This window comes from Salmo salar, chromosome 19 (genome assembly GCF_965601325.2).
Source record: "Salmo salar chromosome 19, fSalSal1, whole genome shotgun sequence".
In the NCBI taxonomy this organism is placed as follows: Eukaryota; Metazoa; Chordata; class Actinopteri; order Salmoniformes; family Salmonidae; genus Salmo; species Salmo salar.
In genome coordinates, this window is record NC_138309.1 from 11,865,150 (window position 1) to 11,881,955 (window position 16,806).

The following is a 16,806-nucleotide window of genomic DNA, read 5'->3' on the forward strand; positions in this document are numbered from 1 at the left end:
TGGCTGTTACTAAGAATTTTGGTATGTACTGTGTTCGTTGTTGCTGAGGGAGCTGATTGGTTGTCTGTTGTGTCAATAGGATGCAGTGTTTTGATTATTTAACTTATTTTTGTGTTCTGTTTGATTTGTTCTCAAAGGGGAAGGCACCTAGGGAGTGCTTAGGCAAGAGGCCCATGGGCATACATTACCCGTAGTAGTTCATTGTCTATTCACACTAGGAAAGACCTGGGTGAACCATCCCCTGTATTTTGGTTAGTGCACCAGGTGGTGCTAGTTAGTTAAGTAGTGGGAAGTCAGGTAAGGTAGGAGAGGGGGCTTTGATATTTACTTTCTTTGCTTTGGTTCCGTCCAGCCCCTTTTCCCCGAACTTACCGTGCGGAGGAATAAATTCCCTGTAAATGGCATTCTCTGCCTTTTTGTCATCCTTACTCACACCTACAGTCCATACCTCTTTCACACCACGGAGAGTTGAGTTGCAGCAGGGTATTGCGTTCCCTCTTTCTAGAGGTGTGCGTAACATAATGGGGGCTCATCCGGGATTCCATTAAGCTCTCTGATTTGTGATTGAGGTGTTTGTGTATTCAGTGGACTTCTGTGTACAAGATGGCTGCCACAGCCATCTCCAAGTTTTTTTGAAGCGCCCTCTATTGATTATTTGGTGAGGTTTCGGAAAGCAGACCTCTTAGCTGTAGCTGACCATTATGGATTTGTTATCCCTGAGAAAGCCCTAAAGGCTGAGCTTTTGGTGCTAGTCAGGGAGGGTTTAATGAGAGAATTAATTATCTCGTTGCAAGATGACGAGAGGGAGGCTTCAGGAGACGAGTAGACCTTCCAATGCCAAGTCGGAGGACAGGGCAGAGGAAGGGGTTGCTCGTACCCCCTTTGCATTGCCCCGATTTGATCCTTTATCTTCTGCTTCAAGTCGTTCAGGCGGGACCGCTAGGCTGAAGGTGAGGCTGGCCCTGTTAGAAATGGAGCAAAAAGATAAAGACAGACAGATGAAGTTTGATCTTGAAATTAGGAGAATGGATATTGACAAGGAGGTGAGGATATGACAACTGGAGCTAGACTCTGGCTCCAGTGCGACTCCACAAGCTGCTTATCATCAAGCCCACTTTGATGTAAGTGAAAATATAGCTTTATTCCTTCAATCCCAATGTTCGGAAGTTGATTCCTATTTCTCTGCTTTTGAGCGTGTGGCCGCTGCGCTACATTGGCCACTCGAGGTTTGGCCACTCCTGTTACAATGTAAATTGTCTGGGAAAGCCCAGGAAGTAGTAGCTGCTCTCTCCCTGGAAGACAGTTTACAGTATGATATAGTTAAAACTACCGTGTTGCGGGCTTATGAGTTGGTGCCTGAAGCTTATAGACAGCGCTTCAGGAACCACAAAAAAACATCTCAATGTACTTTTGTTGAGTTTGCTAGGGACAAAGAGTCTCTGTTTAATCGCTGGTGTTCAGCCAGTAAAGCTAACACCTTTGCTGATATTCGGGAGTTGATTCTGTTGGAGGATTTTAAAAGCAACCTCCCTGATAGAATTGTAGTTCATTTAAATGAACAGAAAGTGGTGACATTGTCCCAGGCAGCAGTGTTGGCAGATGAGTACGCTTTGACACACAAGACTGTCTTTGGTGCACCTCGTTTTGAAGGCCGAACGATTACGTCATTAGTGCCTCGTTCAGGTCGCTTTTCCTCTGATAAGCCTTTTCATGAAATCCGTGAATGTTTTTACTGTCACCAAAAGGGTCATGTGATTGCAGACTGCCCGGTTTTAAAAAATAAACCGAAACAGTCCCTATCACCGTCCCCAAAAATGAAGTGTGGGTTTAGTAAAGTCTATGGCTCATCCGTTGGACTGAGATATTGATTCAGCATTTGAGAAACCAGATCCTGTCTATGCTCCGTTTATCTGCCGGTTGTGTTTCCTTAACTGGAGAACAAGCTGATCAAAAGCCTATACGAATCTTACGAGACACCGGGCTGCGCAGTCAGTAATTGTTACTGATGCTTTACCCTGGTCTCCTGAAACGTATTGTGGCTCACATGTCATATTACAGGGGATAGACAAAACAGTACCTGTACCATTACACTGGGTCCACTTAGTGTCAGACTTGGTATCAGGATGTGTTGGATTATGTCAGTAAGATGCGGGGGAGACTGCACGCCGCATGTGCGTTAGCCCAAAAGTCTCTCCTCTACTCAAAAACGCATGAAGTTGCATTATGACAAAAAGGCTGTGGCCGTTCTTTTGCACCAGGGGATCAAGTTTTTGTTTTGTTGCCAATCCCTGGCTCATCTGTCAGCACGTTTTTCTGGACCATATCTAGTGGAAAGAAACTCGGTGACACCAATTATGTGATAAAGACCCCAGATCGGAGGCGTTCTTCCCGAGTGTCATGTTAACATGCTGAAAGCATATTATGTGCGTGATTCTCCCAACAGCTCCTCAAGTAAGCCGGTCCTGCCCACCGTCTCCAGTGTGGCTGCGGTGGTGCTGAAGCCTGGCTGGGACCTAGAGGAGGATAAGGAGGACGGGTTGGAGTTGCGCCATACGTTACAGCAGTGTGAACGTTTATGTAATTCAGATGCTGAAAAAGTTACCCTCTCAAATGGAACATTTGGATAACGATCAAACTAAGGATCTTATCCTTTTGATAAACAGTTTTCTCAATGTGTTTCAGGACGTTCCAATTCGCACGTCCATCTTGGAACATGATGTAGATGTGGGGAACGCTGCTCCTATAAGTCAGCATCCGTCCCGAGCTAATGCAAAGAAAAGGGAGGTAATGAAAAGTGAGGTAGCTTATTTATTACAGAATGACATGGCAAAACCCAGTAACAGCTCCTGGAGTTCCCCGTGTATTCTTGTTCCTAAGCCTGACGGTACGTCTCGCTTACGTACGGACTATCGTCGAGTAAATGCCGTTACAAAGTCTGATTCTTTTCCTCTACCTCGCTTAGATGACTGCATTGATAGAATTGGCTCTGCTGCTTACGTTAGTAAGTTAGATTTGCTAGGTTATTGGCAGGTGCCTCTGACCTCTCGAACTTCTGACATCTCGGCTTTCGTTACGCCAGATAACTTCGTACAATACACTGTGATGCCCTTTGGAATGTGTAATGCACCTGCAACTTTTCAGCGGCTAGTTAACATTGTATTTGCGGATGTACCGAATTGTACTGCTTACCTTGACGATGTGATTCATTCGTCTACTTGGACTGATCATCTCTCCACTTTGAAAAGTGTTTCAGCGGTTGGAGAATGCTTCTTTAACCCTCAATTTGGCCAAGTGTGAGTTTGGGAAGGCTACAGTGACTTACTTAGGGAAACAAGTGGGACGAGGTCAAGTGCGCCCAGTAACTGGCAAAGTGGAAGCAATTGTTGCTTTTTCTGCCCTTCTGCTTTTTCTGCTTCCAAGAATTTCTCGACGGTAGTAGCTCCCCTTTCATCTCTGCTTAGTCCGACGGTACCATTTAAGTGGTCCCAGGACTGCAACTATGCTTTTGAGTCCGATAAAGCGCTACTTTGTAGTGCCCCAGTGCTTGCCGCCCCAACTTTGACAAACCTTTTAAGTTGGAGGTGGACGCTAGTATAGTAGGGGTGGGTGCGGTTCTCTTGCAGGAAGATGAAGATGAAGTGGATCGGCCCGTCAGTTTCTTCTCCCGTAAGTTCAACTCGTGTCAGTCAAGGTACTCCACAATTGAACAGGAAACGCTGGCTTTATTGCTAGCATTACAGTTCTTTGAGGTATATGTGGGTTCCAGTGCCTTGCCTGTAATGGTCTTCACGGACCATAATCCTTTGGTGTTCTTTAAATAAATGTACAATCAGAACCACCACCTTATGCGGTGGGCTCTGATTGTACAAGGATATAATGTACAGATAGCCTATGTGAAGGGCTCGGCAAATGTGGTTGCCGACGCTCTATCACGGGTTTAGTAACTGGGGATGCGTTAGGTTCTTGTAATTGTAAACTGTATGTTTGCATTTTTTGTGGTGGGCGTGTTACGTTCCCCAGTTTCTGTGTTGTAGTTTGTTTCAGGTAATGGCTTCCTGAAGTTCTCCAAGCAGCTGATTGGTCGGCCTCCATTGCTGATTGGAGAGCTGACCCCGCCCCCTCGTCAGGACGCAGCTGTCTCCAATTACCAACCCCACCTACAGCTATATAAGCCAGTGTTCTGTTGCTCAGAGGAGATGATTACAGGAAGATGACCACTGAGAGAATGATTTCAGAGATATTTGCTGAGAGGAGGTTGATGGCAGAGGGATATATATGTTGGTTGTTTCTCAGAAAGAGATTTGGTATGTACTTAGTTAGTTGTTGCTGAGAGCTTATTGTTATGTTCTGTGTTTGGTGCTCAGAGTTTTCTTTAATGTCCTGGGTTAGTGTTCTCAGTTTTGTTGTGAAATTGTTTGTTATTCTGTTTCCTTTGTTCCCAGGGGGGAAGGGGAAGGCACCTAGGGAGTGCTTAGGGAAGAGGCCCGCGGGCATACATTACCCGTATTAGTTGGTCTATGCACACTAGGAAAGACCTGGGCGGACCATCCCCTGTATTTTGGTTAGTGCACCAGGTGGTGCTAGTTAAGTGGTGGTAAGGTAGGAGAGGGGGCTTTGATGTTTACTTTCTTTGCTTTGGTTCCGTCCAGCCCCATTTCCACAAACTTACCGTGTGAAGGAATAAATTCCCTGTAAACGGTAATCTCTGCCTTTTGTCATCCTTACTCACACCTACACTCCCATACCTCTTTCACACCACGGAGAGTTGAGTTGTAGCAGGGAGTTGCGTTCCCTCTTTCTAGAGGCATGCGTAATAAGGACCTTAATGTGCTTCTTCTTGAGCCACTCCTTTGTTGCCTTGGCCGTGTGTTTTGGGTCATTGTCATGCTGGAATACCCATCCATGACCCATTTTCAATGCCCTGGCTGAGGGAAGGAGGTTCTCACCCAAGATTTGACAGTACATGGCCCCGTCAAATGATGCGGTGAAGTTGTCCTGTCCCCTTAGCAGAAAAACACCCCCAAAGCATAATGTTTCCACCTCCAAGTTTGATGGTGTTCTTGGGGTCATAGGCAGCGTTCCTCCTCCTCCAAACACGGCAAGTTGAGTTGATGCCAAAGAGCTCCATTTTGGTCTCATCTGACCACAACACTTTCACCAGTTGTCCTCTGAATCATTCAGATGTTCATTGGCAAATTTCAGACGGGCATGTATATGCATTCTTCAGCAGGGGGACTTTGCGGGCGCTGCAGGATTTCAGTCCTTCATGGCGTAGTGTTACCAATTGTTTTCTTGGCGACTATGGTCCCAGCTGCCTTGAGATCATTGACAAGATCCTCCCGTGTAGTTCTGGGCTGATTCCTCACCATTCTCATGATCATACAACTCCACGAGGTGAGATCTTGCATGGAGCCCCAGGCCGAGGGAGATTGACAGTTCTTGTGTTTCTTCCATTTGCGAATAATCGCACCAACTGTTGTCACCTTCTCACCAAGCTGCTTGGCGATGGTCTTGTAGCCCATTCCAGCCTTGTGTAGGTCTACAATCTTGGAGAGCTCTTTGGTCTTGGCCATGGTGGAGAGTTTGGAATCGGATTGATTGATTGCATCTGTGGACAGGTGTCTTTTATACAGGTAACAAGCTGCGGTTAGGAGCACTCCCTTTAAGAGTGTGCTCCTAATCTCAGCTCGTTACCTGTATAAAAGACACCTGGGAGCCAGAAATCTTTCTGATAGAGGGGCTCAAATACTTATTTCCCTCATTAAAATGCAAATCAATTTATAACATTTTTGACATGCGTTTTCTGGATATTTTTGTTCTGTCTCTCACTGTTCAAATAAACCTAACAATAAAATTATAGACTGATCATTTCTTTGTCAGTGGGCAAACATACAAAATCAGCAGGTGATCAAATACTTTTTTTCCCCCACTGTAGATTCTACAGACCCTACTAAGAATTTCCAACCCCACCTTTACATCAGCACATATAACAGTTTTTTTCTCTATAAGCTAATATGTAATTTATAGTCCTACATTGTATTGCATTGGGACTAATGGGATGGGTGGAGTAGAAAGGGCTGCTGGGCATTTAGATCAGTCATTCAAGAAATAACACCATATATAGACTAGTGCTATATAGACTAGTGCTAATTAATAGTTACCCTGCTCGTCGCTGGAGGCTCCGGACCGTCCGGACCGTCGCTGGAGGCTCCGGACCGTCCGGACCGCCGCTGGAGGCTCCGGACCGTCGGGACCGCCGCTGGAGGCTCCGGACCGCCGCTGGAGGCTCCGGACCGCCGCTGGAGGCTCCGGACCGCCGCTGGAGGCTTCGTGCCATGGATCGTCGCTGGAGGCTTCGTGCCATGGATCGTCGCTGGAGGCTTCGTGCCATGGATCGTCGCTGGAGGCTTCGTGCCATGGATCGTCGCTGGAGGCTTCGTGCCATGGATCGTCGCTGGAGGCTTCGTGCCATGGATCGTCGCTGGAGGCTTCGTGCCATGGATCGTCACTGGACGTACCAGGCTGGCGAGACGCACTGGAGGCCGGGTGCGTGGAGCAGGCACAGGGCATACCAGGGTGGAGAGACGCACTGGAGGCCGGGTGCGTGGAGCAGGCACAGGTCGTACCGGGCTGGGGAGACGCACTGGAGACCGGGTGTGCGGAGCTGGCACATGATATCCTAGACCGAGGAGGCGTATTGGAGACCAGGAGCGCTGAGCCGGCACAACCGGTCCTGGCTGGATGCTCACTTTCGCACGGCAAGTGCGGGGAGCTGGCCCCGAGCGCACCGGGCTGTTAATGGTGCCTGAACGGTCACACGCTCCTTAAAGTGAGTGTGGGGAGTTGGCTCTGGTCTGAAACCTGGCTCCGCCAACCACCCTTTGGGGGGGGGGGGGGGCTGCCTCTCATGCTTGCGTTGTGGTTGCGACCCCCGGTGTCGTCGTTGTTGCTCCCTCGCTGCTTCCGTCTGCTCCCATGGAAGGCTGGAGACCAAGGTGAATGAGGAGACCAAGGTGCAGCGTGGTAGGCGTACATCATTTCCTTTAATAATGAACACCAACAAAACAAGAAAATGCAAAACCGAATGTAACGTTCTGCAGGGCTAGACAGCACAATGCAAAAACAAGATCCCACAATCTCAGGTGGGAAAAAGGGCTGCCTAAGTATGATCCCCAATCAGAGACAATGATAAACAGCTGCCTCTGATTGGGAACCATACTAGGCCAACAAAGAAATATAAACAGATTTGCCCACCCAAGTCACACCCTGACCTAACCAAATAGAGAATAAAACAGACTCTAAGGTTAGGGCGTGACACCGGAAGTGAATGTTGCTGCCATGACACGAATGCACTTTCTTTTGCCACGTTCAAACTAAGTGGAAACTCGGAACTTGGAACTCAAAAATTCCAATGGATATTCCAACTCGGGAACTCGGTAGCTCTGAATTTCCGACCTTCAGGTCACTGGCGTCATGATTTTACCTCGTATTTTTCAGAGTTCGCAGTTGTTTTGAAAGCACCCATTTTTTTTTTTACTTCCGCCTACCTAGGCTGCAGTCCAAATTCAAAGTAGACAGCCCTCGGCCCTAAACCCTCAGCTCTTGAATTACATTTTACAGTGTCACATCCGAGTGTACCTTAAATGTCCCTTGCCCAAGTGAGGGAGAGTGATTATTGAAGAGGCATCAAAGGCATTTAGCCCGTCTGGTAGGCTCGCTTCACTGGGCAGCTCGCGGCTGGGTTTGTAGTCTGTAATAGTCTGCAAGCCCTGCCACATCCGACGAGAATCAGAGCCGGTGTAGTAGGATTCAATCTTCGTCCTGAATTGATGGTTTGTCTGAGGGCATAGCTGGATTTCTTATAAGCGTCTTGATTAGTGTCCAGAGTTTTTCCTCTGGTTGCACATGTGACATTCTGGTAGAAATTGGGTAAAACGGATTTAAGTTTGCCTGCATTAAATTCCCCGGCCACTAGGAGCGCCGCTTCTGGATGAGCATTTTCTTGTTTGCTTATGGCTTTATACAGCTCGTTGAGTGCGGTCTTAGTGGCAGCATCGGTTTGTGGTGGTAAATAGACGGGTACGAAAAATATAGATAACTCTCTTGGTAGATAATGTGGTCTACAGCTTATCATGAGGTACTCTACCTCAGGCGAGCAATACCTCGAGACAAATAGACACACCATCACCCCTCGTCTTGATGGATGTAGCAGTTCTGTCCTGCCGATGTATGAAAAACCCAGCCAACTGTATATTATCCGCATCGTCATTCAGCCACAACTCTGAATCATAGGATATTACAGTTTTTAATGTCTCGTTGGTAGGATAGTCTTGAACGGAGCTCATCCAGTTTTTTTCTCCAGTGATTGCACATTTGCCAATAGAACGGATGGTAGCGGCGGGTTACCCACTCATCGACAAATTCTCACAAGGCACCCCTATCTCCGCCCCCTGTACCTGTCTTTTCGTCACGCGAATGACAGGGATTTGGGCCTGGTTTTGGAGAAACAGTATATCCTTCACGTCAGAAATCATTAAAGAAAAAATCTTTGTCCAGTTTGAGGTGAGTAATCACTGCTCTGATAACCAGAAGCTCTTTTTGGTCATTATGTACAAAATAAGTTACAAATAATGCAAAAGAACATACAAAATAGCACAGTTGATTAGGAGACCGTAAAACGGCAGCCATCCCCTCCGGCGCCATTGATGAGGTTTTACTGAGTTACAGTTCATATAAGGAAATCAGTCAATTCAAATAAATTCTTTAGACCCTAATCAATGGATTTCACATAACTGGGCAGGGGTGCAGCCATGGGTGGGCTTGGGAGGGCATAGGCCCACCCTTTTAGTAGTCAGGCCCACCCACTGGGGAGCCAGGCCCAGCTAATCAGAATGAGTTTTTCCCCACAAAAGGGCTTTATTACTGACAGAAATACTCCTCAACCAGTGGATGGATTATCTTGGCAAAGGAGAAATGCTCACTACCATGGATGTAAACAAAATTTGAGAGAAATAAGCTTTTTGTGCATATGGAACATTTCTGGGATCTTTTATTTCAGCTCATGAAACATGGGACATGTTGCCTTTATTTTTGTTCAGTATACATTGCAACAATTCTTTGTTATTCACCATCAAGTAAAATACATACAGATTAAATAACAGTCAATAACCGCTTGCAACCTTATACAAAGGTGGGCATACAATGCATTCGGAAAGTATTCAGACTCCTTGACTTTTTCCACATTTTGTTCATTCCAGCCTTATTCAAAAAATGTTTTTAAATCCTCATCAATCTACACACCATACCCAATAATGACAAAGTGAAAACAGGTTTTTAGAAATGCTTCCAAATTTATAGAAAAGAAAAACCTTAATTATTCAGACCCTTTGCTATGAGACTCAAAATTGAGCTCGGGTGCATCCTGTTTCCATTGATCATCCTTGAGATGTTTGTACAACTTTATTGGAGTCCACATGTAGTAAATTCAATTGATTTGACATGATTTGGAAAGGCACACACCTGTCTATATACGGTCCCACAGTTGACAGTGCATGTCAGAGCAAAAACCAATCTAGGAGGTTGAAAGAATTGTCCGTAGAGCTCCAAGACAGGATTGTGTCAAGGCACAGATCTGGGGAAGGGTACCAAAACATGTCTTCAGCATTGAAGGTCCCCAAGAACAAAGTGGCCTCCATCATTCTTAAATGGAAGAAGTTTGGAACCACCAAGACTCTTCCTAGAGCTGACAGAGTTCCAGAGTTCCTCTGTGGATATGGGAGAATCTTCCAGATGGACAACCATCTCTGCAGCACTCCATCAACCAGGCCTTTATGGTAGAGTGGCCAGACGGAAGCCACTCCTCAGTAAAAGGCACATGACAGTCCGCTTGGAGTTTGCCAAAAGGCACCTAAAGGACTCTCAGACCATGAGAAACCAGATTCTCTGGTCTGATGAATCCAAAATTGAACTCTTTGGCCTGAATGCCAAGCGTCACGTCTGGAGGAAACCTGGCACTGTGCCTATGGTGAAGCATGGTGGTGGCAGCATCATGCTGCAGGATGTTTTTCAGTGGCAGGGACTGGGAGACTAGTCACGATCAAGGGAAAGCTGAACAGAGCTAAGTACAGAGAGATCCTTGATGAAAACCTTATCCAGAGCACTCAGAAACTCAGACTGGGGTGAAGGTTCACCTTCCAACAGGACAACGACCCTAAGCACACAGCCAAGACAACACAGGAGTGGTTTCAGGACAAGTCTCTGAATGTCCTTGAGTGGCTCAACCAGAGCCCGGACTTGAACCCGATCGAACATCTACGGAAAGACTAAAAATAGCTGTGTAGCGGGTATAATAAGTCTGTAACGTAACAGAATGTGGAAAAAGTTAAGTGGTCTGAATACTTTCCGAATGCACTGTCTAGTGGTAAAGAGAGGGGTCAGATCTACAGTCTCAATTCACTTAAATGCATCAAATACCTTTTTACGCCTGTTTCTGCCAGAAAAGACATTCTAGCATATTGTTTTCCTATCTATGGTATCCAGCTTCTCCTGCTAGATATGGCAGACTGCTTTGTCTTGTTGGTGTTATGTCGTCAACCTCCATGACAACCAAATTAAATCAGAATCCAGGCAACAACATTTGTTATAGCACTTGTGTGCGATGTAAATTGTTGTGCAAAGTGCTTTACAAGACTGCTTCGTAACTCATATTCCAAATTCTCACCTGAACCTGTTTGTCCTCTCCCTGTGCCCTAACATGGGTGGTGCTCTCCCTCTCTCTACTGACTGTCTATGACCCCTGCCAAAACAACCAAATGAAATGCAGGCAACAACTGTTTTGTTATAGCACAGGCTACAGTCAGCAAAGATGAGGAGTTGAACTGATAGTGCCTTATAACTCAAATTCTCACCTGATGATCTGTTCGTCCTCTCCCTGCCTCAACGTGGGTGGTGCTCTCTCTCTCTCACTCTCTCTATTGCCTGTCTTTGAACCCTGCCATAATCCTATTACCAAATACCATTATCATATGACAAAAATGGCTGGCCTTAACAATGATGTGATTAGCTTATTAACATGAATTAGATACTGCTTTTATTAGCTAAATTATGTATTTACTGACAATGGGTATAGCTAGCTAGCTTACTTCATAGTACCCGTTTATTGTGAATTGTGAAACTATTGTGTAGTTAGTTAGCCAGCAAGTTAAGTAGCCATTCATTAATTAACTTACATTCCACCTGCAATCCCCCCAAACATCTTATGTTCTGCACTTTTCTCCTCTTTTGCATTGGTACCTTTATTAAGGTCACTAGCTACTTTTTCAATAAGGTGAACACTGACTCAAGTGAGTGATGCTCATCTGAAACTGCAGCTGACAAGAAAAAGGGGAAGATCCAGATACTGTGCTAGCTCAGCTAGCTAGCAAGCATTAGGCTTGCTAAAATAGCCAAACTAGCATCGCATCACTCGCTATAAAACTCTTTTGACACAATATTATCACCAATAGTATGCTAGTTACACAACATAGGAATGCATTTATGAAATGTTCATGAACTTTTACTCGTTTTGAACTTTCAAAAGATTTATACATTGGAGCACTCCTGAATATAGGGGAGAGATCTGTCCATAAAGAGATGCCCTGCTTTTATGATACCGTATTCCACAAAGCAAGTCCTGCAGGCTCTAGTTTTATCAAATCAGGATTATTGTCCAGTCATATGATCAAGTGCTGCAAAAAAATACCTAATTAAGCTGTAGCTGGCCCAGAACAGATCGGCATGTCGTGCTCTTCACTGTAATCAGAGGGCTAATATTAATACCATGCATGGCAGTCTCTATTGGCTGAGAGTTGAGAAAAGACTTGTGTCACTTGTTGTTTTTAAAAGAAACATTAATGTATTGGAAATTCCAAATTGTTTGCATAGTTACACACAGCACTGACACACACGTACCCCACCAGACATGCCACCAGGGGTATTTTCACAATCCCAGAACACATTCAATGAAACATACAGTATTATACAGGGCCATGAGTGCATGGAACTCCCTTCCATCTTATATAGCACAAGTGAACAGCAAACCTGGTTTCAAAAAACAAATAAAGCAACACTTCACAACACCTCTCCCCCATGTGACCTACTTGTGTGTATGTACGGACATGTCTGTGTAACTGATAGATGCGCGCACACACACAAACTTTTTATTTTATTTATTTATTTTATTTCACCTTTATTTAACCAGGTAGGCTAGTTGAGAACAAGTTCTCATTTGCAACTGCGACCTGGCCAAGATAAAGCATAGCAATTCGACACATACAACAACACAGAGTTACACATGGGATAAACAAACATACAGTAGAACAAAAGAAAACAAAAAGTCTATATACAGTGAGTGCAAATGAGGTAAGATAAGGGAGTTAAGGCAATAAATAGGCCATGGTGGCGAAGTAATTACAATATAGCAATTAAACACTGGAATGGTTAATCTAATTAATTGTATGTCAATTGTAAAGTATTTTGTCTGTAATGTTTTTTTATTATGTGTTGGACCCCAGTAAGACTAGCTGTCGCCATTGGCGTCAGCTAATGGGAATCCTAATAAATAAAATCAGAATTGTCGCAAAGTCCAATTCAAACCATCCCAAACTGAAGATGAACTGTGCCAAAATGAAAATACTTTCTTTATTTTTATGTTTTGATATAATAACATGGGTCTGTCTACTCTAGGACTTACGTCATTCACAGTGATTAAAAAGGCTAATAAGAGTACTATTGAAATATATTTCAAAAAATGTGCCTCTAAAAAGGTCAACATTGGAATAATATTCAAATCTATTGTCCATAAATTTACAGATAACTGACAAAATTAAGGAAACACTTCAGTAAATGAGGGATACAAAGTATATTGAAAGCAGGTGCTTCCACACAGGTGCTGTTCCTGAGTTAATTAAGCAATTAACATCACATCATGCTTAGGGTCATGAATAAAAATGCCCAGTTGCCCATTATTCTGGTTTCCATGACTAGAGGAAGAGATCCGTGACTTTGAAAGAGGGTTCTCAAATGAGCAGAACTGTCCCAGAGTCTGTTTTGAACCTTCCCAGACATACAGTGCATTCAGAAAGTATTCAGACCCCTTCACTTTCTACACATTTTGTTACGTTACAGCCTTTTTCAAAAATAGATTAAATAGTTTTTTTCCTCCTCATCAAATCTTCACACAATACCCCATAATGACAAAGCAAAAACAGTTTTTTAGAAATGTTTTCAAATTTATATACACTACCGTTCAAAAGTTTGGAGTCACTTAGAATTGTCCTTGTTTTCCATGAAAACATACATGAAATGTGTTGCAAAATGAATAGGAAATATAGTCAAGATGTTGACAAGGTAATATATAATGATTTTTAATTGAAATAATAATTGTGTCCTTCAAACTTTGCTTTCGTCAAGGAATCCTCCATTTGCAGCAATTACAGCCTTGCAGACCTTTGGCATTCTAGTCGTCAATTTGTTGAGGTAATCTGAAGAGATTTCACCCCATGCTTCCTGAAGCATCTCCAACAAGTTGGATTGGCTTGGTACCATACGGTCAAGCTGCTCCCACAACAGCTCAATAGGATTGAGATCTGGTGAGTGTGCTGGCCACTCCATTATAGACAGAATACCAGCTGACTACTTCTTCTCTAAATAGTTCTTGCATAGTTTGGAGTTGTGCTTTGGGTCATTGTCCTGTTGTAGGAGGAAATGGGCTCCAATTAAGCGCTGTCCACAGGGTATGGCATGGTGTTGCAAAATTGAGTGATAGCCTTCATGCTTGAAGATCCATTTTACCCTGTACAAATCTCCCACTTTACCACCACCAAAGCACCCCAGACCATCTATGCATAGTCACTTCACCCCTACCTACATGTACAAATTACCTCAACTAATCTGTACCCCCGCACACTGACTCGGTACCGGTACCCCTGTGTATAGCCTCGTTATTCTTATTGTATTACTTTTTATATTATATTTTACTTTAGTCTATTTGGTAAATATTTGAACTGCACTGTTGGTTAAGGGCTTGTAAGTAAGCATTTCACGGTAAGGTCTACACTTGTATTCGGTGCATGTGACAAATTAAGTTTGATTTGATTGCCTCCACCATGCTCATGCTTGACAGATGGCGTCAAGCACTCCTCCAGCATCTTTTCATTTTTTCTGTGTCTCACGAATGTTCTTCTTTGTGATCCAAACACCTCAAACTTAGATTTGTCTGTCCAAAACACTTTTTTACCAATCTTCCTAAGTCCAGTGTCTGTGTTCTTTTTATTGGCCAGTTTGAGATATGGATTTTTCTTTGCAACTCTGCCTAGAAGGCCAGCATCCCGGAATTGAGACTGGTGTGTTGCTGGTACTATTTAATAAAGCTGCCAGTTGAGGACTTGTGAGGCGTCTGTTCCTCAAACTAGACACTCTAATGTACTTGTACTCTTGCTCAGTTGTGCACCGGGGCCTCACACTCCTCTTTCTATTCTGGCTAGAGCCAGTTTGCACTGTTCTGTGTAGGGAGTAGGACACAGCGTTGTACGAGATCTTCAGTTTCTTGGCAATTTCTCGCATGGAATAGCTTTCATTTCTCAGAACAAGAATAGACTGATGAGTTTCAGAAGAAAGTTATTTGTTTCTGGCCATTTTGAGCCTGTAATCAAACGCACAAATTTGGATGCTCCAGATACTCAACTAGTCTAAAGAAGTCCAGTTATATTGCTTATTTAAATCAGCACAACAGTTCTCAGCTGTGTTAACATAATTGTAAAAGTGTTTTCAATTAGCCTTTTAAAATGATAAACTTGGATTAGTTTACACAACGTGCCATTGGAACACAGGAGTGATGGTTGCTGATAATGGGCCTCTGTACGCCTACAGTGTGTAGATATTCCATAAAAAATCTGCCGTTTCCAGCTACAATAGTCATTTACAACATTAACAATGTCTACACTGTATTTCTGATCAATTTGATGTGATTTGAATGGACAAAAATGTTTATTTTCTTTCAAAAACAAGGACATTTCTAAGTGACCCAAACTTTTCAACGGTCATGTATATAAAAAAACAAGAACTGAAATACTACATTTACATATGTATTCAGACCCTTTACTCAGTACTTTGTTGAAGCACCTTTGGCAGCAATTACAGCCTTGAGTTTTCTTGGGTATGATGCTACAAGCTTGGGTATGACGCTACAAGAATGGGCAGTTTATCCCATTCTTCTCTGCAGATCCTCTCAAGCTCTGTCAGGTTAGATGGGGAGCGTCGCTTAACAGCTATTTTCAGGTCTCTTTAGAGATGTTGGATCGGGCTCAAGTCCGGGCTCTGGCTGGGCCACTCAAGGACATTCAGTGACATGTCCCGAAGCCACTCCTATGTTGTATTGGCTGTGTGCTTAGGGACGTTGTCTTGTTGGAAGGTGAACCTTCACCCAAGTCTGAAGTCGTGAGCGCTCTGGTGCAGGTTTCATCAAGGATCTCTCTGTACTTTGCTCCGTTCATCTTTCCCTCGGTCCTGACTGGTCTCTCAGTCCCTGCCACTGAAAAACCTTCCCACAGCATGATGCTGCCACCACCATGCATAACTGTAGGGATGGTATTGGCCAGCTGATGAGCGGTACCTGGTTTCTTCCAGACGTGACGCTTGGCATTCAGGCCATAGAGTTCAATCTTGGTTTCATCAGACCAGAGAATCTTGTTTCTCATGATCTGAGTCGAAACTTCTTGCATTTAAGAATGATGGAAGCCACTGTGTTCTTGGGGATCTTCAATACTGTAGACATTGTTGGTACCCTTCCCCAGATCTGTGCCTCGACACAATCTACAGACAGTTCCTTCAACATCATGGCTTGGTTTTTGCTCTGACATGCACTGTCAACTGTGGGAGTTAAAATGTAGACAGTAGTGTGCCTTTCCAAATCATGTCTAATCAATTGAATTTACCAAAGGTGGACTCCAATCAAGTTGTAGAAACATCTCAAGGATGATCAATGAAAACAGGATGCACCTGAGCTAAATTTTGAGTCTCATAGCAAAGGGTCTGAATACTTATGTAAATAAGGTATTTATGATTTTTAATGTAATACATTTGCAAAAAATTAAAAAAAAACTTTGCTTTGTGATTATGGGGTATTGCGTGTAGATTGAGGGGAAAAAAATATTTAATACATTTTAGAATAAGGCTGTGACGTAACAAAATGTGGAAAAAGTGAAGGGGTCTGAATACTTTCCGAATGCACTGCATTTTTTATTGCCCCTGGGATGACGTGACACCCTGAAGCTACCTCTACTCAGTAGACACCACAGAGAGAAAAAGAGAGAGTGTAGTGGGAGCTGCTGAACTGTTACTGCAGACCAAATCAACCAGGCGGAACGAAAAGCATATTTGGCATATTTGGGATCAATCTTTAAAAGATGAACTGAATAACTGTGGTGTAAAGCCACATTAAAAAACAGTAGCTGCCTGGTGGGACTTTTTTTCTCCAATCAATCACACTGCTAGGTAAAGTCTCCCCTTATCTCCGCTCACTGGTCACCATAGCAGCACCCACCTGTAGCACGCGCTCCAGCAGGTATATCTCTCTGGTCACCCCCAAAGCCAATTCCTCCTTCGCCCGTCTCTCCTTCCAGTTCTCTGCTGCCAATGACTGGAACGAACTACAAAAATCTCTGAAACTGGAAACACTTATCTCCCTCACTAGCTTTAAGCACCAGCTGTCAGAGCAGCTCACAGATCACTGCACCTGTACATAGCCCATCTATAATTTAGCCCATACAA